General features: G+C 43.1%; 1 protein-coding gene across 7 annotated transcripts in view; it reads left to right on the top strand.

The window, feature by feature from the left end:
• LOC145266478 (RNA ligase 1-like) overlaps window positions 1–22477 on the top strand; it is a 485995-nt gene that overhangs the window by 58459 nt on the left and 405059 nt on the right. The window lies entirely within an intron of this gene.

Below are 22477 nucleotides of genomic sequence, written 5' to 3' on the forward strand. Positions count from 1 at the left end.
CCATACTATGTACAATAAAAACTAAGAATTAAACTACAAGTTAATCAACATTTGTTTCATCAAAGTTTTTTTTTTTGTATATGTTTTAATAACATAAAAAATACATGTTCCTTGGTTTTGAAATTGAGTTATGGATAAAAAATACATTTTATTTGTTTTAATTATTTATAAATTGCAATTATCTCACCAATTGTTTGTCTATAACTCTCAGCTTCAATCACTGTATGTTGTTTGACTCCTTTCCCCTCTGTAAAGTGGACTTGTTTAGATGTACGACCGTCGAGGACAACCTGGATTTTTCTCTTATCTAAGAAAGATTTAATTATGTTAAGTATTCTACCAGTGATACAGTATGATCTAATTTTCCTGAGGAGACCCTCATGCCATACCCTGTCAAAAGCCTTAGATATATCTAGAGCTACCACTCTACCCTCCCCCGCTTTGTCCAGTGAATGGTATATACGTTCAGAGATTACAGTGAGGATGTCTGCTGTGGGAACGGGCTTGCCTAAATCCATATTGTTTGTCAGTCAGAAGTTTAGCATCTGTAAGGTGATGGACTAGAGCATGGTTAATTATGGTCTCAAATATTTTGGCGAAAAGTGGGAGGAGGCTAATGGGGCAATAATTTAATGGGTCAGTTCTTTCGCCAGAATTCTTGATTACTGGTACCACAGAAGAAGTTTTCTAACAGCCTGGAAAGCAAGATTCATTAAGGCATTTGTTGTAGAGTTTGGAGAGAACTGGAGCTACTTCGGCTGAGTACTTTTTTAATAGCACAGCTGGGATGAGATTGGGTCCACATGCTTTTGAAGTGTCAAGGTTTTTTATGATAGCATGCACCTGAGCAGGGGTGATTTTTAGATCATCTAGCGTGGCGTCTGTCTGCAAAGGAAAGTCAGGCAGGGGTGGTTGGAAGGGTCCAGTGTGGAGCTTGAGGCAAACCGACTGGCAAGCATATTAGCCTTGTCGGTTGCTGAGCAAACAACCTCATGATTGTTGGTTAGTGGGGGTGTAACTGTCTTAATCTTTGACACAGTATCAGCACGCCCCCAAAGCATTCTTATCTTCACCTAGCTGAACGGGACACCCGGCATCGTCCGGTGTCCCGTCACAGGGGGAATTGTTGATTGCCCATTATTTACTACACTGTTGTAGATTTTCCAAAAGTCATGCGTTCCTAATTTTTGTGCTTCGATGCGTTTTTTAGTGGTTTCAGTAAATTCTCTCTTTGTCAGAAATTTAATTTCTTCCTTCTTTTCGTCGTTGTCTTTTATCTTTCCTCCCTTCTTTCCTTCTTTAACTTTACGTCTTTTTAACGAGCTGCTGCTGCTGAAAGAATCACGCCACAATTGGTTCTACTAAGAGATATTTTTTCCCGCGAAAATTCAAAAAGTGCACTAGAGAGCGGAGCAAAAGTCAGTTTTGGACAGAGATTCCACGAGGGTAACACGCAAGTTACGAGCTCTGGTCCTACTCAGACATTCAAGTCTTAAAAATAGTAAAAGTTATTTCATTGTTCATATGAATGAATAATGAGTTTCAGTAAGAGTCGAATCAAGTTGGTTGACTCGAAAAGAAAAGAAAGAATCAATTCTAAGAAGAATTGATCTATAAACTGGACGCATGAGATGCGATTAAATGTCGGCGTGTGGAAACCGAAATGTCTTTCCATGTTGTAACCAGTGAGAATTTCATCTGACAAGAAGGACGAACGAAGGTTTTACCAAACAACATTGAGTTTTCAAATTCAAGGATTATTTTCAAAAGAACTTTCAAAGATTCTGTCACTGAAGTGAGGACAGATCGATTTGGAGTGGCGTGAAGAAAATATATATGTAAAAAAAAGGATTCACACACATATATATAAAGATAAAAAAAAAGAAAGGTTAAAAAAACGAAATCATTGTTTTACGCAGTAAGTTCTCTTATTCTAATTTTCTCTTATTTCTGTACTCTCTCTCTAGTGTTAATTAAGCCTTTAGTGCTTGCCATAAGGACATTTTTTGGCAGTCGAATTGGTGAACATATAAACTGTATTTTCTCTTGTAAATTGAACATATAAACTTTTTTCTCAATAATTGAACTTTGCAGCTTTGCTGCCTTCTTTCCCCAACCCTTATGCTTTCTTTTCCCTCAATAAAATGGCAATATTTTTTTATTCTTAAAGGTATTTCCTTGTCTTTATTTTTTCATGTCCTGATTTTTCTAGGCTTATTAACATGAACCACGTGGGATAACCTTCACGGGACTCAGTGAATAAATTTCCCGCATTCTGCCAAAAAATTTACGAACCCTGTTAAGAAATAATTGCACCTAAGCGGAGATTACGGATGTTGCTATGTGCTTTAGTTATTGGCAGTGTTCTTACCTAAAATGGTTATTTTCCTCCTATCGGACAAGATTTGGGGAGATACCATTTCTTCTGTCAAAAGCTTGAGAAATGTTATTGAAACAAAAATGTAGTAGGCAAAAAAAAGAATAAATGTTCTGTCAGCAACAGTACAACTTCAAAATAGTCAATATCGCCCACCTCCAGAAGAGAGGGAATTCCTGTCCTTGATAACCGTGGTAAAAGAAGACACACTCCAATCGCCAGAAACACCCACACACACAATTTGCAGGACACTGCCGACTCGTCTCTAGCCTCCTGCTTTTATAGTGGCCGGGAATTATCCATTTGCATAATCACATGAGAAAGAAACGTGATTTTCCGAGAGTTGCATGGGGTAAACGCTAATAAAAACCCCCGGACGCCATCTTGGAATTCTCTTTTCCCCCCAACCGGTGACACAACAGATGTACCCGAGGTAAGCTCTTTTTCCCCTCATTTTAGTTATTGCTACTTCTGCTACACTCCCCCCTGATCTCATGATCACAAACGGGGCAGGGGGGCAGTCGTCTCTGTCTGGTACTTCTCCGAAGAACCGGAGGCAGCACTTCCTCCCTGCCATCCTCCTCATCGCCATTATTTCCACCAGTCTGCTCCATAGGCGGTGTTTCACAATCAGGGCAGGGGGGCAGTATTCGTTTCTGTCGGGTACTCCTTCGTAGAGGCAAGACGGGTGGTCCTTCCTCCGCTTCTTCAGTATGTACATTATATGGCTCAAAATCCTCTTCGTCGTCCTGCATCATACTCTCTGTCCTTTCAGAAGACATCATACTGTCTGAGTCTCCCTCTTCCTCCGATGTAACAACATAATGGCTAGGGCGCAAATCCTTCATGTGACGAGGCACACCGTCCACCAAAATCGACTGAGGGCTGATCACCTTGGTCACCTCACCCTTGCCGAACCTCGTGGTACATCGATTTTGCGGTCTTTTGACCCATACGCGATCTCCAACCTGGTAAAAGCTGTTCTTGGGACCTGGGGACGCAGTTGCGAGATTGGTCTCCTTTACTCGAACTTCGTATTGATAAATCCTGTTGGCAGGCGCAGTGGAGGGAGATGTGTCGTCTCTTGGTGTGATGTTATACCAGTAGACAGCCTCCTGTATGGGACAACACATTCTAGCCGCTATTCGTTTCACTGTACGGTGACATCGCTCCGCTATGCCATTCCCGGCTGGAGCGTATGCACAACGGAATCGCAAGTGAACTCCCCATTTACATGCAAATGCTTGGAACATATTGCTGCAGAAAGCTGTGTCATTGTCTAAAAGGAGTTCATGCGGCGCGCCACGTTCGAGGAACACTGCCTCCAACTGATGAATCACGCTTGCCGAGTCCTGCCTTGCCAATTTCCTCCAAATGGAGAAACGCGATGGACCACAGTCTGTTAAAGTTAAAAAATGGAAGGTGCCATAATGCGTGATATCCACTCCAATTCTCTGCCAATTCTCGTTAACTTCCAGCTTTCCCTTTTCCCACCTGACTGGCGCTGGGTCAATGGGCTGACATTCCTCGCATTTCTGTATGACCGTTCTGACAGTTGCTTTTGTCGTGGTTGGACATCTTCTCCTGACAAAGTAGGTAGTGCGTCGCACCCCCGGATGTCCACTATCTTTGTGAATAGCCATGATTTGACTCTCATCCAGCTCGTCTGTGTGGACCGCGCCTATCACTGGGTCAAGACCGTTTTTCTTTTTCATTGCCTCAAACCACCGCTGTGGCACTCGTGTCAGTCGGTCAGCAATGTTTCGTGCTGATGGAACCAGCGTCACATCTACTGTCAGCCCGTACTCTTTCACGAGCTCCTTAAGAGTGCTTAATCGCCTCCTAATAAGCATCTCGCTTGCTGCTTTGGTGCGTACTCGCGCCTTTCCAGTTAGCGTGTCCGAGACCCAATGGTATACGCAAACAGAATCTGTCTTTATGTGTAGCACCTTGCTCTGCCACTGGAGAGCCAAATTGATGCCTTTCAATACGGCATCCAGTTCAGCCAAGTTGATATGTTGAGAGTCATCTTCAGGTCGCAGCCAACATGCATCTTCCAACACAGTTTCACACATCTCCAAGGCTGCCCCAATTGCTAGGGAGCTAGCATCGACCCATACATTCAGCTCTTTGCCGTCCACACACCAATTTCCCTGTGCCGGATCGTTCTGCTGCGCAGATTTTAAGGTTTCGAACATCATACGATGTAGTACGGCGTCCCTTCTTCATCATCCCAGCCCTTCGTTACCGAACTTACTCTCCTTCTGAGTATTCCGCAAGCCACACGAAGCCAACCGCACACCGGAAAGTGCCCGACAAGTCGACCACACAGGGAAAAGATTGTTCGTCGCGTAACAATACTGGGAGCCTCCGGAATTGCATTTCCTCGCTTCCACCGCAGTTCATTGCGTTCCATCCTGACTGCCAATCCCAGCACCTGTGCACCGTCCTTCAACTGCTCCGGGTTCTTGCACTCCAACCCGAACTGCGCGAGGTGTTCTCTCACACGGGTCGCGGGCACCACGTCTTCATTGACAAAAATGTCATCAATGTAAGCAGATGCTGCGCGGCTTATAACTTCTTCCTGAGATAGTACTTCGCTGACAATTGCTCTCATTATCAAGGGAGCCACATTCAAACCAAACCCCAGACGGGTCAGACAGTATTTTTTTCCATCGATTTCCACAGTCTGGTATGACCACAGTGTCTCATGGACCCGGACTTGTAGGTATGCTCTTCTGAGGTCCAATAGAGACACGTTAGCACCTTTTTGTCTCCACTCACGCAGCTTAGCCGCACAAAGATCTGCGTTGGCCGTAAACGCGTCTACGTAATGATTTAGCTCCCGGTAGTCCATCACCGGGCGCACTTTGGCTTTGTTCTGCTGTATCACAGCTATCAGGGGAATTAGACCTTTGGGGGGTCCCAATTTATCCTCTGAGTATGGCACGAGCCAACCATTATCTATCCAGGTGTGGAGCTCCTGCGTGTATTCTTCACGAATTTCTGCTGGCACTGGGTACTCTGACACTCGATTATGCAGCCTTTCAGGGGGGTGGTCCACAGACCATTTCCACGATGCGGTCCACGTTCGGTTTTGATGGTCAAAGGTAGCAGTGAAATCTGGTTCATCGATAGAAATGGCTGCTCATTTAATACTTTTCCTGGCGCCCAGCCGCACTGATCCTGTAGGCTTGACAACGACACCTCCTAGAGCTTTTATGGCGTCGATCCCTAGAAGCAAGTCAAATCTCAGTGGCTTGCCATGCACCACCAACACATCGACTCTGGCAGACACACCTTCATCAGTGGATACAGAGACCGTCCCAACACCGCAGCACGCATGGGACATTCCACCAATTGTGTTGACATTTACGTTTGTTTTTCTCCAAGACCGGCACCGGTCTGCATGTAAAATTGTCCTGGAGCATCCTGTATCAATAAGCGCCAAACATCGCGTCCCGTCAACATGGGTGCTTATCACCGGGAGCGTCGTGTTCACATCTTGGTTGGGAAGGAGACTGGCGCTTATGCGTCCTCCCCTTGCTCGTTTCCCGAGCAGTTCCGAGCCCAGTGTCCACTCTCACCGCAACGGTAACACTGTGTTCCACGTTTTCGACAGTCCCTTGCAAGGTGGCCTTTAACATTGCATTTGAAACAGGTCACGTTAACAGGATTATTCTGGGCCCTGTTGTTGGGTGAGCGTGTGGCCGCAACCACATCCTGATTTTGTTCGCCAGTCGTCGTCAAAATTCTCGCTCTCGACATTAGCTCCCCCATGGTCAGGGCTTTGATGTTCGGCACCTGTTGAAGAGCAATTGAGATGGTGTCAGGGAATCCAGTGACAAAAATTAATTTTGTGAGTCTCTCTAAGCTTTCTCCTGTGAATCCGGCCAATCCAACCAACTGCCTGATTTTGTTGGCGTACACATCCACACGTTCACCAGCCCATCTAACCATAGTTATTTTTCTATATGCTGCAAACGCGTCATCAGTAAATGCCTCCTTTAATCGAGCCTCAATCTGGTCTATTTTCTTTTGATCGTCCTCTTCCATTTCCATGTAGAGGGCCAGCGCATCGCCTTCCAGGTATAAAGGTAGCAGACTCGCTACGTCATCCAACTGCTGAAGCTGTGCGACAAGTCTCACTTTTTTCAGCCACGCTACAACGTCTCCCTCGCCAGAGAACGGCTTGATAATATCACTGCTTATCCGCACCTTCGCCATATTCGGGCCGAAATAGCTTGAAACAAAAATGTAGTAGGCAAAAAAAAGAATAAATGTTCTGTCAGCAACAGTACAACTTCAAAATAGTCAATATCGCCCACCTCTAGAAGAGAGGGAATTCCTGTCCTTGATAACCGTGGTAAAAGAAGACACACTCCAATCGCCAGAAACACCCACACACACAATTTGCAGGACACTGCTGACTCGTCTCTAGCCTCCTGCTTTTATAGTGGCCGGGAATTATCCATTTGCATAATCACATGAGATAGAAACGTGATTTTCCGAGAGTTGCATGGGGTAAACGCTAATAAAAACCCCCGGACGCCATCTTGGAATTCTCTTTTCCCCCCAACCGGTGACACAACAGACGTACCCGAGGTAAGCTCTTTTTCCCCTCATTTTAGTTATTGCTACTTCTGCTACAGTTATATAGGATTATCCCTTTATTGGAAATAATTTAGGGTTGGTTCTGCTCAAGCTGTTAACTTATTCTTCGTATTATGTTCACCAGACTGTATCTGCCTGTCCTTTTTTCTAAATATTATTTCCCATTTTGGGATAGTCTTAGTTCTTTTGGTTGTTGCATCATTCTTTTTTGGCGGGCTTTCTGTGCGCGCCATCTTGTCTTGGCTTGATTGGTAACGGTTGGCGCCATTTTGAGTGACGTCATAGATTATGTGGTAGCTCTCTCTCTCTTTATCTCAAGTATTGATAAATTAAGTGAGAATTAGTTGAAAATAAAATGGCTGCGACGCCAAAGGATGTTCTGTTGAAGAAGTTGAAAATTAATAAGAATAAAATACTTGTAGTGCTAGAAGCGATAGAATCATCTCGTGAAGTGGGAGAGGACAAATATTCTTTATGTAAAAATCAGGTTGAAGAATACTTGTCGAACGCGGCATTGTTGGAAGAACAGTTTGTAGATATTTATTTAAATGATAATGTCGAAGAAGACATTGTGGAAACTTTCTCCAAGGATTGTGCCTTGTTTAGATTACAAGCTCTGGAGAAATTGGCTGGATTGAGACCTGCCAAAGTTGAAGAATTGGAGACCTGTTTGAAGAAGAGTGATAAAGTCAAGGGTGTAAATATTACCCCTTCTATCATCTGTCCTAAATTCAATGATAGGGACTTAGAGACAGATAAGCTAGCCTTTTTAAATTTTCACCGGGAATTCCTGAACTGTGTATCCAGTTTGGATAGTGACTCGTTGAGATTGGTCGTGTTGAAAAACCATCTCACGGGTTACGCCTTTCAGATTGTTAAACACTTATCGGTATCGGACGAAAATTACGAGATTGCATTAGAGTTGCTTTCCAACGAGTTCCTAGATGAGAGTTGTGTTGTGGACTCAATTTTCTCGTCCTTGTTGAATACTGATCGTTTATATAGTAATTTGGACGTGAAAAAATTCTTGACTGACGTGAAGACGCAGGCATACGAATTGAAGAATTCCTTCAGTATTGATTTTCTGGAATGCGGTACCCCGGGAAATCGATTGTTGGGTCATATCATATTCGGTAAATTACCCGTTACCTTTAGAACAGAATTAGTGCACAAAGTGAACAATAATTACCCTTCTCTGGAGCAGATTTTGGATAACTGTACTGATATTATTAGAACTCTTGAGCTCTGTAAATATGATCCTGGGAGTCGTAGACCAGGCTTCTCTGTAAAAAGGTCTAATAACAAGTTTAAACCTTCCTTACCAGATAAAAGACCCTCCACGTTGGAGAATTTCCACGTCAAGACATCTAAAGTCAAATATAGATGTTGTTTTTGTAAAAGTAATGATCACAAGGCTCATATGTGTAAATCCTATCCAACGTTTAAGGACAAGTTGAGAAGGTGTAACGAGTTAGTGATTTGTTCTAGATGCATCAGCCATCTCCATGGGGAAAAAGACTGTCCTTGCAATGGAAGGGAGTCTGAGCTGTGTTGGTCTTGCAATAGACCTGGGCACCGTAGCGTTATGTGTCCCATGGCGGTCAAGCCTACTGTTTCTTCTAACGCTTGTTGGATGACCAGTAGCTCGTCCTTATTACCTGTAGTTAACATTTCGGTTAATGTGGGGGGCAAGGATGTGTCCTTTAACTGTTTGGTAGATACCGGCAGTGAGAGATCTTACCTCTGCAAAGGACTTATAAGAAAGATTTCCATGTCCTCACCCATGAAAAGTCGCAGATTTCTTATAAAGACCTTTTTGGGTAATAAAGTAAGAGACCTGCAGGAGATAGATCTCCGTGTGAAATTTCAGGATGAATCAAGGCAAGTTTCATTCTTGTTGGATGAACACTTAGACCTGTCCTTTAAAATTGAAGGATTAGGCGGTGTGATATCTGACTTGAGAAAGGACGAGGTGAAATTGGCTGCTGATTTCTCGTGTATGAAAAACGACATGCTGCCAGTCCATGGTCTGATTGGTATTGATGTAATCAAGTTTTTGGGCCCCTTGCAGCTAACCCAATTTAAAGACGGATTTGCATTTAGTTTGTCTCAGGGAATGATTTTGTTTGGAGACGTTTCGGACTTCAAATCCTGTTGTTCTGTGCGGGAGCAGGCTGGCTTGAATTACAATCGAGTCGTAGGGAAATTTTCGTCGTGTAATGTTACTCATGTATACTTTGTTTTGGAGCCTAAATCGAATCATTTGGATCCTTGGAGTTGTTTTGATGAAGCGGCAGTGGATAGGACCATAGAGAATATGTTCAATCTCGAAACATTGAGTGTTACAGATGAGGTATGCAGTAGCTACGATAAAATAAAAATAGCAGATTTTTGTTCGTCTATTGAATATCGTGACGGAAGCTACTATGTAAGTTTACCTTGGAACCTAGATAAGTTGAACAAAGTTCCGTCTAGTTATAATGTGGCATTAGCTGTCTTAGACAAAGTAGTAAATAAATTGTCTGACAAAAATCTGTACTCTAATTATTGCAAAGTATTTCTTGATCAGGAGAACGAAGGCATAATTGAAAGAATTCATGTGCCTCCTTCAGAATTTGCCAAGTACACCTGGATACCCCATCGTCCTGTCTACAAAACTGAATCACAGTGCACAACAAAAATAAGGCCTGTGTTCAATTGTTCGTTGAGAACGGGTGGTAAGCCGTCCCTCAATGATTGCGCCTATACGGGTGTGAACCTGTACACTGATATGCTGGAGCTTTTGTTCAAATTCCGAACCGATACGTTGGTTCTATTAGCGGACATTAGAAAAGCGTTTTTGATGGTCAAATTGAAGAACGAATTTGACAAGAATCGTTTCTGCTTCTTTTTGAAGTTAGAGGACGAGCTGGTCTGTTTCAGGTACAGCACTTTGATCTTTGGATTTGTGTCCAGCCCGTTCATTTTGTGTTATGTAGTGAAATATCATGTAGAAAAACATGCCGCAGGACCCTGCCGTGACATTTTTTTTTTTTTTTTTTTTTACAAAGGCAACACCACATTATCAAGGCCAAGATGCCACTCAAGGATAAGGGTTAAAGAGTGTACAGTAGAAATTGGTCAATATAGTAATCATTAGTAATGAAAATTTGGTAAATTTGATAACTTATATGGAACGGCTCATCAAGAACTTATTTACTTTAGACTTGAACACAACCATATTGTAGTCAGCCGGAAAGCAGGAAAACGGAAGACAATTCCACAGGCATGCAGTTCTAAGAAAGAAGCTTTGTTCATGGAATCTACGTTTAGGTTTAGGCACAGATAAAGAGTGGGGGAAATTATTGATAGTGTTTACAGCTAGACGAGTGTTTCTTGTGAAAGTTTGGCGAGGGGGGACCATAGATTGAAGCTCAGTTGAACACTTTCCATGAAAATAACGATACATCAGAGACAAACTCGCAACATCTCTTCTGTGAGATAGAGGTTGCAAGGAGGAGAAAAGGACATCTCCTACGAGGCTACGAAGTCTATTTTGAACTCTATCAAGGCAGGCCAAGTCCTTTCTAGCAGCTCCTGCCCAGATGTGGCAACAGTATTCCATCCTTGGACGTACCTGGCTCTTGTATAGATAGAGAATAGCATCAGCAGTGAGATATCTACCGGATCGATAGAAAGATCCCACCATTTTTCCAGCGGCCTTGGCAACAGATTTGATGTACGTGTTCCATTTAAGATCAGGAGTAATGGTCAAGCCAAGAAGTTTGTCAAAACTTGAGGCCTCCTGAAGACGAGAGCCATTCATTTCAATTGATGTCAGATGTGGATCAGAATGTTGATGATGTAAAGAGAGAAGCTTGGTTTTAGATGCATTAAAAGTAACCAGCCATTCTTTACCCCATTGTACTACGTGCTCAAGATCAGAGGAGAGAGAATTGGAAAGAACTTGGTCGTTTACTGTCTTAGATGTGGTACCATAAATGGTAGTGTCGTCAGCATAAATGTCTACAAATGATGTAAGGATATGATTTGGAAGATCATTAATGTAGATCAGGAAAAGAGTTGGGCCCAGGATGGATCCCTGAGGGACACCGGCATTAATAATGTGAGCTTCTGATTTTTGCCCCTCAACTACTACTCTTATGAACCTATCAGAAAGAAATGATTTAATAATTGAGAAGACTTTTCCAGCTATACCATAGCTAGCGATCTTATGAAGTAAACCTTCATGCCATACCCTATGAAAGGCTTTAGATATGTCAAGAGCAATTGCCCTAGAAAGATTGCCACCGTCGAGAGATTTGCTAATCCTATGCGATATAACTGTAAGGACATCTGCTGTAGATCTAGCAGAACGGAAACCATATTGAGTGTCACTAAGAAGGTTATTTTTGTTGAGATGGTTGATTACTTCTGTATTTAACACAGATTCTAGCAACTTACTCATGACGCACAGGAGACTTATTGGCCTGTACTGAGAGGGGGATGAGCGATCACCTGAATTCTTAAATACAGGGCATACTGATGAGATTTTCCAGGGAGATGGGAAACTATTCTCCTTAAGACAACGTTTAAACAGTTTTGTAAGTATGGGCGCTAGTTCAGGTTGAAGTTTTTTGAGTACTATAATTGGAATACCATCCGGGCCAGTTGCTTTACTCGAATCAAGGTTTTTGATTAGCTTCGCAACATCACGTACAGATATACGTATATAACATAGCGTGTTTTCTGATACAGGAGGAAATATTGGGGGTTGGCGGTCTTGGTCGCAAAGGGTAGAATTAGCTGCAAAGTTCTTGACAAAGAGTTTGGCTTTGTCTGATGCTGACGAGATTACCTCAGGTTCATTGATAATAGTTGGGATGGAGCACACGCTTCTGTTCAGGATTCTGTTTGCTATTTGCCAAAACTGGTGGGAACCAAGCCGCTGCTCAGCTACTTTAGACTTAACAGATTGAGCATACAACTCTCTTGCGTTCCTTATTACTTTCTTACAATGGTTGCTGGCAGTCCTGAAAACGGCTTTAGTTTCCATATATCTATTACGTTTGAAGCAGTGGAAAAAGTGATTTCTGTGCGCAATGGCAGCAGCACATTCTGGAGAGAACCATGGTTGGCTGTTAGGTTTTTGCTGAAACTTTTTAGAGGGTATGAAATGGTCAATACCTACAATTAACCATTCAGTCAGGTCTAATACTATAGAGGACACATCCTTTTTAAACATGGAATGCAGAGGTAGATCAGATATAAATGTACGGAAGCTATCCCAGTCAGCCTTAGTGTATCGATATACTGTACGATGAAGAGGTACGTTTGGGGACTTATTACATTTCATTTTTATCTTAATTGATACAACAGAGTGGTCGGAAGATCCAAGAGGCGACAGAACAGAAACTGAACATAGTTCAGGGCAAGTTGTGAGAAAAAGGTCTAGTAGGCTCGCATACTGGCCGTCATTATCGGGCACACGGGTGGGTTCCTGAACAATCTGAGTGAGGTCATAGGCAATGGAGAAATCATGACAGAACCTCCCCTCATCATCGGTCTTGTTTGAGTGGGTCAACCATTCGACGTTGTGAACATTGAAGTCACCACATACGTGAATGTTAGCTGAAGGATAAGTAGAAAGGACTTGGTCAATTTTCTCAGATATGCTTTGAAAGATAGTAACTCCGCTGTCGTGGGGGCGATAGAGAGTAAATATAAATGCAGTAGTGTGAGCTAAAGATACCCGGAAGCACATATAGGGTAAGTTAGGATCTTCCCTGGAGATGTCCCTCCCACATGGAAAGCTATCTTTAATATAGGCACATATTCCATGCCCATGGCGATCTTGGGGGTCAGATTTAGAAGTTAAGTTAGAGTATCCTGTAATTGCAAACTCATCTAGGGAAATAGCCTGTCCAATGCCAGTTTCACTTAAAAATAAAAGGTCTGGTTTAGTCTCCTGTAATTGGGTTTTAACCTCTGGAAGGTTAGAACGAAGACCCCTGATGTTGGAGAAGGAGACATGGTAGTAGGGGTCTACGTTGGAAGTTGGAGAACCGGGTTTAATCGTGTATTTTTTCTTGAAACTTGTCATGATGAAATTTTGGAATTTGTGGACTAGGTCGTCAGATTTACTTAGAGCAGGGGAAACTAAGAGAGAAAAAGAAACGAAGAATTTTTTTTTTTTTTTTTTGGAGCACAAACATGCTGTTGAATAACTTCTATGTCGATAATCTGGTTAAAACACACCAGTCGCAGTCTGAATTGCTGAAGTTATATGTGGAAGCAGTAACTACCATGGAAAAGGGTGGCTTCGAATTGAAAACTTGTAGCAGTAACAGCGAAATAGTTTCGCAACGTATATAGTTGGACAACAATGGTTCCTCTCACGGAATGGTGTGTGAGAAAGTCTTGGGCTATACATATGATCCGATGTTGGATGAAATGAAATTAAATAGCGGAGGTGTTGAGAGAGTAGTCTCAACTAAAAGAGACATGTTGTCTGTGAATTCTTCGATCTTTGACCCGTTGGGTCTTGTGTTGCCTATTACTATAAAGGGAAAAATCATGTTGAGCCAAGTATGGAAGTTAGGTATAGGCTGGGACCAAGCAATTCCTAATGATATATTATCTCTTTGGAATAGTTTTCAAAAGAGTCTTAAGGACATTCAAAACATTGGTTTTAATAGATGTTCGGTTCAAACTGATTTGCTGGTAATCTTGATCATGTTCTGTGATGCTTCGAACCGTGCTTACGGAATTGTCGAATATATGTACCAACGAGGAAGGGCTAACTTATTTTTTGCAAAAGCTAAAGTGGCTCCCTCTGTCAAGAGAACCCTTCCTACGTTAGAATTGTTGGCTGTATTTTTGGGCATTAAACATGTAATTATTTTGGTTAAGATGTTCCCGAATTTGTTCAAGGAAATCATAGTGGCTGTCGACGCACAAGTAGTGTTGTCATGGTTATTTTCGAAACCATCAACACCAAGTGTCAGTTTACGAGAAACCGATTGAAAGATATCAAGTCTATGGTTAACGAACTGACAGATAAGGGTTATACGATCAAGTTTAGATATGTGAATACTGTAGAGAATCCAGCTGATCTGGTAACAAGAGGTGTTCCTCTAGACAAATTTACTAAAGAGAAGAATTTTTGGTTAAGCGGCCCTGTATGGTTGCGGGGGAATTGCCTGGAATGGATGGAGTACACTTTGGCTTGCCTTAGTGAGAAGAGTCGGGAGTTGACCACGGCATACACTGGCTGTGAGGTGGAGACTGATGTTGTGCCTGTGATAAAGTTGGAAAGATTTTCCGTTCTCTCTAGGGTTATCAGGATTCTGGCTATGGTTTTTAAATTCATTGCCAAGTTGAAAAAGGTTAAGGATGTTGACCCTTTGGTCAGGGCCAAGCTGTACTTGGTCATGTTCGTACAGAACCAGTTCTTCAGGGAAGAGAGGAATTTCTTGTTGAACTCAAGTGAGAAGGAAGTGCCTAGGCTGGTAGCCAAGTACAATCTATTTTTAGATGAAAGAAATATAATTCGTTGTCGTGGACGAATTGATGGTTGCCTCTATTTTTCGGATGAGGTGAAACATCCTGTACTGTTACCCAAGTCTAGCCATGTTACTACATTGTTTATAAGGGATTTTCATGTCAGGTGTAAGCATTTGGGCATTGCTGCGACTCTTGAAAGATTGCGCAATGCTGGATTTTGGATTCCTAAAGCTAGGCAGGCTGTGAAGACTGTTCTGGCTGATTGTGCTACTTGTAAAAGATACAATTCGCTGTCCTTTAGATATCCTAAGGTCACCAATCTGCCCAGGCACCGTGTAAACTTAGTCAGGCCCTTTGTACATACGGGTATTGATTTTACAGGTCATCTGTGGGTGAGTGAGGGTGAAGCTGTCAGGAAAATGTACATACTTGTTTTCACGTGTTTTAATGTGAGAGCAGTTCATCTGGAATTGTTACCGGATGGGTCTACTTACTCTGTAGTATTAGCCTTTTTCAGATTCTTTAATTTGTATGGTGTACCTACACACATCTACTCTGATAATGCCTTATCCTTTGTCGTGGGTTGTGATATAGTGAAGAGGGTATTGTTGGCGGATGAATTTGGAGGAAGTCTTGATACGTGTAGTATAAAGCATCATACTATCCCCTTATATTCTGCATGGTTCGGAGCTATGTGGGAAAGATTGATCAAAACTGTGAAGAATTGTTTGTTCACAGTTGTGGGAAGAGGTAGATTAAACTATTTTCAGTTGCTGACTGTGTTGTCGGACATACAGAGATCAATCAATGATAGACCTTTGACCTATCGCTGTTCTGACGATAATGGTTTGGAAGTTATTACTCCCAACACGTTCCTACGTTCATATCCTGGAAGTACTGTGTTTCTGAATTTTGATGAAGAGATGTCTTCTATTGAACCTCCTAGTAGGTCAGATTTAATCGATAGTTTAAAATATCGAGAATCCATTTTGAATAAGTTCAGGTCTATGTGGTATGAACAGTACTTGATGAGTTTGAGAGAGTTATCTAGTGATTTGTACCAGTCTAGTTTTGATAACAAGATAAAGGTGAATGATGTAGTGTTGATAAAAGGTTTTAAGTCTAGACCTCACTGGAGTTTGGGCAGGGTGATGAAACTGACCCAAGGTTCCGACGGATTGGTGAGATCTGCCTTGATTAAAAGAGGTGATACGTTGCAAGAGCATTCAATAAAACATTTATTCCCGTTGGAACTTTCTATAACTCATTCTTTCCAAGCCCCTGCTGCAGATCAAGGTGATGATTTGCCTGAAAGTGAAAATGTTGTGGAATCAGTTCATGAGGATCAGTCTAGACCTGTTAGACATCAGAGATCAGTTAAAGAGAGAAATCCTGATTATCTCTGGTATTAGTTGGAATATGTCCACCTTTTTTCTTTTCTCTTTTTCTTTTTTTGTTCGGGAGAGTGTCAGAAATTTAATTTCTTCCTTCTTTTCGTCGTTGTCTTTTATCTTTCCTCCCTTCTTTCCTTCTTTAAGTTTACATCTTTTTAACGAGCTGCTGCTGCTGCTGAAAGAATCACGCCACAATTGGTTCTACTAAGAGATATTTTTTCCCGCGAAAATTCAACAAGTGCACTAGAGAGCAGAGCGAAAGTCAGTTTTGGACAGAGATTCCACGAGGATAACACGCAAGTTACGAGCTCTGGTCCTACTCAGACATTCAAGTCTTAAAAATAGTAAAAGTTATTTCATTGTTCATAGGAATGAATAATGAGTTTCAGTAAGAGTCGAATCAAGTTGGTTGACTCGAAAAGAAAAGAAAGAATCAATTCTAAGAAGAATTGATCTATAAACTGGACGCACGAGATGCGATTAAATGTCGGCGTGTGGAAACTGAAATGTCTTTCCATGTTGTAACCAGTGAGAATTTCATCTGACAAGAAGGACGAACGAAGGTTTTACCAAACAACATTGAGTTTTCAAATTCAAGGATTATTTTCAAAAGAACTTTCAAGGATTCTGTCACTGAAGTGAGGACAGATCGATTTGGAGTGGCGTGAAGAAAATATATATGTAAAAAAAAGGACTCACACACATATATAAAGATAAAAAAAAAAGAAAGGTTAAAAAAAACGAAATCATTGTTTTACGCAGTAAGTTCTCTTATTCTAATTTTCACTTATTTCTGTACTCTCTCTCTAGTGTTAATTAAGCCTTTAGTGCTTGCCATAAGGACATTTTTTGGCAGTCGAATTGGTGAACATATAAACTGTATTTTCTCTTGTAAATTGAACATATAAACTTTTTTCTCAATAATTGAACTTTGCAGCTTTGCTGCCTTCTTTCCCCAACCCTTATGCTTTCTTTTCCCTCAATAAAATGGCAATATTTTTTTATTCTTAAAGGTATTTCCTTGTCTTTATTTTTTCATGTCCTGATTTTTCTAGGCTTATTAACATGAACCACGTGGGATAACCTTCACGGGACTCAGTGAATAAATTTCCCGCATCTTAGCTGTCGCTATTTCTCTCTTAACGTTACTTCTAGCTTCTATATACTTCTGTCTGTTGGAACTGGACTTATGTCGGTTAAATCTGCAGTATGCATGCTGCCTTTGAGCAATGGCAGTTGCGCAAGTAGAAGTAAACTATTGAGGAGAGTGGGGCTTGCTATAAAATTTCCGCATGGGAACATGTGCTTCAATTGCTGTTTTGAACCATTCAGTGGTCTCATTTGTGCACTGTTCAGCCCAAAGAGAAAAAATATTTCCCCATGGGACATCTCTGTTAAGATCTCTGATGGCTTCCCAGTCAGCCTTTTTATAATATCTCATTGTTTTGAGCACTGGCTCTTCAGTTTTGGGTCTAGAGTTTAGGGCGATTTCAACCATTATCACTGCATGATCAGTGTTCCCGAGTGGGATTGTTATACAATCCTCGGGAACTGTGGGCAGAAACAGATCTAGAAGTGTTGTGTGTTGTTCTTGCTGGTCAGGGAAATGGGTTAGAAACATAACCATTTGTGATAGGGAGTGAGATATAGCAAAGCTATGTGTTGTGCTGCCCACTGCATCTGTGTAAGTAGAGAATCCAAGCCAGTTTTTGTGGTGGACATTAAAGTCACCAAATACATGTACTTGTGCGCTAGTGTCGAGGGAGAGTGCTGTATCTATGCTGTCAGAGACTTTGTTTATTATTGTGCAGTCCTGGGTCGAGGGAGAGCGGTAGAGAAAATAAAAATAGCTAATGTTATGTTGTATGTTTAGTTTAAAGCACATAAAAGCTTGATCGTCCGATTCTAGGTTTGTTTCTCTAGTCAAGGGGAGGGTGTTACGAATGTAGACTCCAAGTCCGTGCATATCTCAGAGTCCTTATGGCAGAGTGGGAGATAGCCAGGCATGTTAAAGTAGTTAGAGGGGATGGAGCAGTGTAGGTTAGTCTCACTTAGTGCTAAGATATCTGGGGTGTTTGTTAGGAGAAATGCTTCGACATCATTTAAATTAGTTCTAAGCCCACGGATGTTTGTAAATGCAAGCCTCAAGGGAGAAGGCAGGTTGGTTTTGTTTGAGTTTGGGCCTTGTTTTAGCGTAATTTTTGATTGTACTGTCATTTTTTTTTTTTTTTTTTTTTTAAGAGTTTCAGTTTAGGTAAGGGATGCTGAACAAGTGATTATGCAGAATTCCAGACATGCAACTCTACTGTGGTATTTGAGCTAATTATTGTGGCAAAGGCTTCATTTTAGGGACAGCTTCTTCAGACCATACATATGCAAACAGGTGCATCATAGTATATACTTATCTATATTTGTGGAGTATTCTGTTCCTAGAGTTCTTTAGTTAGAGTACTTAGTTATCGTTTGAAGCCAATTATGTGGTTGGTTTCCTAATGTAGTGCTACTTTGCGATAATACTTCTTGTTGGTATATATTAACATTCCAATTACAAGTGTATGATACCCATAGATTATTTTAGTTAATTGTTTTCGGATGTTTAATTATTAAGCATACAAAGTGTACCTACCTTTATCCAATTTGTGGTAAATTGTGTTTCTGTTCGTATTAAAGTGATGCTTGAGGTGGTGTTCAGGGATAATGAGAGGATGGTTTTTTCCTTAATTTAGCTAAGTTATTTATGCTAGTCTCTTTTCTTTCGACATTTTTCAGTGAGTCCTGTTATTAATTAGAGGAGTCTCATTCATAGTTAGTATAATTATTAATTTGTGGTGTATTGGGACTACTCGACATTCTTTCAACTGTTACCTTGGTTCATTTATTAATTAAGATTTTGGCAGTGAGGGATTATAAATTGTGTTACTACTATGGGCGGATTGTTATTTGCTTTTTACAACTTAAAGCATAGCCACCAAAGTTTTTGCAGCTTTTAGCCGATTCAAGTTCAGAAAAACTTTTATTGATAGAGCCAATAAAAGGGAGCTTTAAGTAGACTGGACATTTTGAGGCGGGGGGGGGGGACCAAAGAAAATGTCACTGTTAAATTTCGCAAGTTTTTTATGCATAAACCTGGAAATAATGTCCTCAGGAAAACCTGTGTAATAAATTGCGAACAAACAGGCTTACCTGACAAACGCTCGAGGTGTGCACTCTGCAAAGCGGGCACGTCCAAAGAAAAATGGCAAGATGGTGGCGGCCGGTTAATATTGCCAAGTAATCACGCAAAATCTCGTGTTCTCTCGCACACACAAGAGTTCAACTTAGCATAAAAACGGGTCACTGTGAGCAAGAAGGGAGAAGGAAAAACGTAGTCAAGACAAAGACGACGCTTCTGACGACTGAGAAGAAAAAAGAAGAAAAAGAGCAAGAAGTAGAAGAGGAAGAAGAGAACGATACATGAGAAGACGAGGTGTGTGCGGTTTTGAGTAAATCGAAACAGACAGAAAAAAAAACTCTGATTACAAGCTATTTCGGCTTTGGTATGGAGAAATTTGACATCAGATTAATTCCGGAATTCGATGGCTCCTCCACTGGTCCCTCGGTGGTCAAATGGCTGGAAAAGGCTGAGCGCGTTTGCCGGTTGTGCAAGATTAAAGACCCAGCTATGGTTATCCCATTGAGACTCACTAAAGGGGCTTATGCCGTGTACCAGCATCCTAGGGGAGGATCCGACCATGGAGCAGATTACACAAGCGCTATACGGGGCATTTGGTACAGACCCTTTTGTCGCCTGGAGGCAGTTTTCCGAATGCCGACTTGGGCCGGGGGAGACAGTGGATGTCTACATGGCCGACTTGAAAAAGCTTGCCACTCCCTTTGGCGGTGCAAGTGATCACATATTGGCATGCGCCTTTTTGTCGGGACTTCCGGATGAGGCAAGTTGACTGCTGCGAGCATCGTCAAGACTCACTGAGATTGGATTGGAGGAGTTATTGGCGAGAGCACGAAACATCTTGAAAGACGATCGAGAACTAGTCTCCGCAGCTGTTGACACTCTGGACTCGCCAACGAAGGGTCTACGATGCTATACCTGTGGTGGCCCCAACCACTTTTCCAGAGACTGCAAAAGCGGTACAAGGCGCACCCCTAATTATGGAGCACGACAAGTAATATGGTGTCACCAATGCAATAAGCCAGGCCACATAGCGCGGAATTGTCCGGGAAACGGGCAAGGGGAGGACGCCGCAGCGCTAGCACCCTCCCCAACGCGGCATTGAACAAAGCGCTGCCTGCAGTAACAGTTCAAGTTGATGGATGTGAATGTTCAGCGCTGGTTGACACCGGCTGTACCCAAACCCTTCTTCGAAAGGAATATTGCGCCACATGGAAGAAACGAAGGATCCCTGTACTTACTGTCGGCCAAGGCTCATTGGTGTGTTGTGGGGTCAGCGTTGTTCATATCAGCATTGGTAATGGCTCTCCGGTTGCTGTGACGGTGTTAGTGGTCGATGGGGAGCTGCTCGGATATGACCTTCTCCTTGGAATGGACGCTATCACACAGCTAGGCGGAATTACTGTGAACGGCGCCGGTGATGTGAGCTTCTCTCGACCAAACAAACAAATGTGTGCAGCAATCACTCTCGATGAGCCCGACTTCCATGCAGAATACGATAAGGGCACAAACACTTGGACAGCGTCCTGGAAATGGGCAGGCGACCAGCCACCAGTGTCATTGCGGAATCGACTTACAGAGTATCCTCCGCCTGCGTGGCTTAGGGGGCAGTACGAGGCAGAACTTCAAGTGTGGCTGGATAATGGCTGGTTAGTTCCATACCCAGAGGATGAGCTCGGGCCCCCGCGGGAGCTAATTCCCCTGATGGCTGTCAGACAAGAGAACAAGCAGAAAGTTCGACCTGTTCTTGATTACCGGGAACTTAATGAATACGTTGACCCACACACTGCGGGGGCTGATGTCTGTGCTCATAAACTACGGGAGTGGCGGCGGCAGGGTGCGGAAGCAGCCATACTGGACTTGCGAAGAGCGTACTTGCAAATACGTGTTGAGAAATCGCTGTGGCCATTCCAGACGGTGGTGATCAAAGGAACTCGCTATTGCTTGACCAGGCTAGGATTCGGCCTGAATGTAGCCCTTAACATCATGACAGCAATCATGCAGGCGATCCGGCGTCAAGATGAAGCGGTGCAACATGCGACATCGTCGTATATAGACGACATTTTTGTCAATGAGAGCCTCCTGTCTGCCCAGGCGGTCAAAGAACATTTCGAGCACTTCGGATTGTCGTGCAAGGAGCCGGAGCGGCTACAGGACGGGGCGAAAGTGCTCGGACTACAGGTGAGCGGAAGTGCAGATGGCCTTCAGTGGGGAAGGAGTGGTGAAATCCCGGAAATCCCATCTACCATCACATGTCGGAGCACGTTTGCCATTTGCGGAAAATTGGTGGGTCACTTCCCTGTGTGTGGGTGGCTCCGAGTGGCTGTAGCGGCCATAAAGCGACGGGCAACTTCTATGTCAACTGGATGGGACGATGAGGTGCATGATCCTGCCCTGCGAAGCATGCTGGTGGAATTTGTGGCCAGAGTGACCAATGATGACCCTGTACGGGGGAGCTGGTGCGTCGATGGGAGTGAATTTACAGTTTGGGTAGACGCCAGCTCACTTGCCCTTGGCGTTGCTCTGGCGGTCGACGGAAGGATAATAGAAGATGCCTGCTGGCTTCGGCCGCAGAATGACGCCAAGCATGTAAACCTAGCTGAACTTGATGCTACACTGAAAGGAGTCAATCTAGCGCTTCAGTGGCAGGCTAGAATCCTTCACATCATCACGGATTCCACGTGTGTGCATCCGTGGATGACCAATGCCTTGAACGGAAAAGCACGTCTGACAACGAAGGCGTCGGCCGAAATGTTGATCCGGAGGCGGCTTGCTACCCTAACCGAAACCACTAAGGAATACAACTTGGTCATAGATGTGACACTGGTGCAGTCCTGTTTGAATCAGGCGGATCGTCTGACCAGAGTGCCACGCCGTTGGCTAGACCTGCCAAAAGAAGTGAACGAGTCAGCACCTGTAAATTGCGCTGCAGTGGGACATAGACTCAGCCCGGAGCATATTAATGATGTCCATTGCCAAAGCGGGCACCCCGGTGTAAACCGAACGCTTTACTTCGCCAGATTGGTTGACCCCTCTGTGTCTCGGAGGGCTGTGAAATCTGTTGTGGGAAGCTGCAACACCTGCCGATCGATCGACCCAGCACCTGTCCGGTGGAAGAAGGGAATACTCAGTGTGAAGCGTAATTGGGATAGGATTGCGATGGACATAACACACTACAACGGGAGGCATTTTTTGACGCTTATTGACTGTGGACCATCTAGGTTTTCATTGTGGCGGCTCCTTCGCCGGCAGGACGCGGCTGCCATTATCCATGAGTTGGAAAGTGTGTTCCTCGAGCGTGGCCCTCCTTCTGAGATACTCACCGACAATGGCCCCGCTTTTGTTAGTGAGCCGTTTAAACAGTTTGCAGATGGCTGGGGTGTCCATCTGTGTTTTCGGTGTGCCCATGTTCCCAGTGGAAACGGGATTATTGAGCGC

The sequence above is a fragment of the Euprymna scolopes genome, chromosome 41, assembly GCF_053919585.1.
Source record: "Euprymna scolopes isolate OS-2025 chromosome 41, ASM5391958v1, whole genome shotgun sequence".
NCBI classification, from domain to species: domain Eukaryota; kingdom Metazoa; phylum Mollusca; class Cephalopoda; order Sepiida; family Sepiolidae; genus Euprymna; species Euprymna scolopes.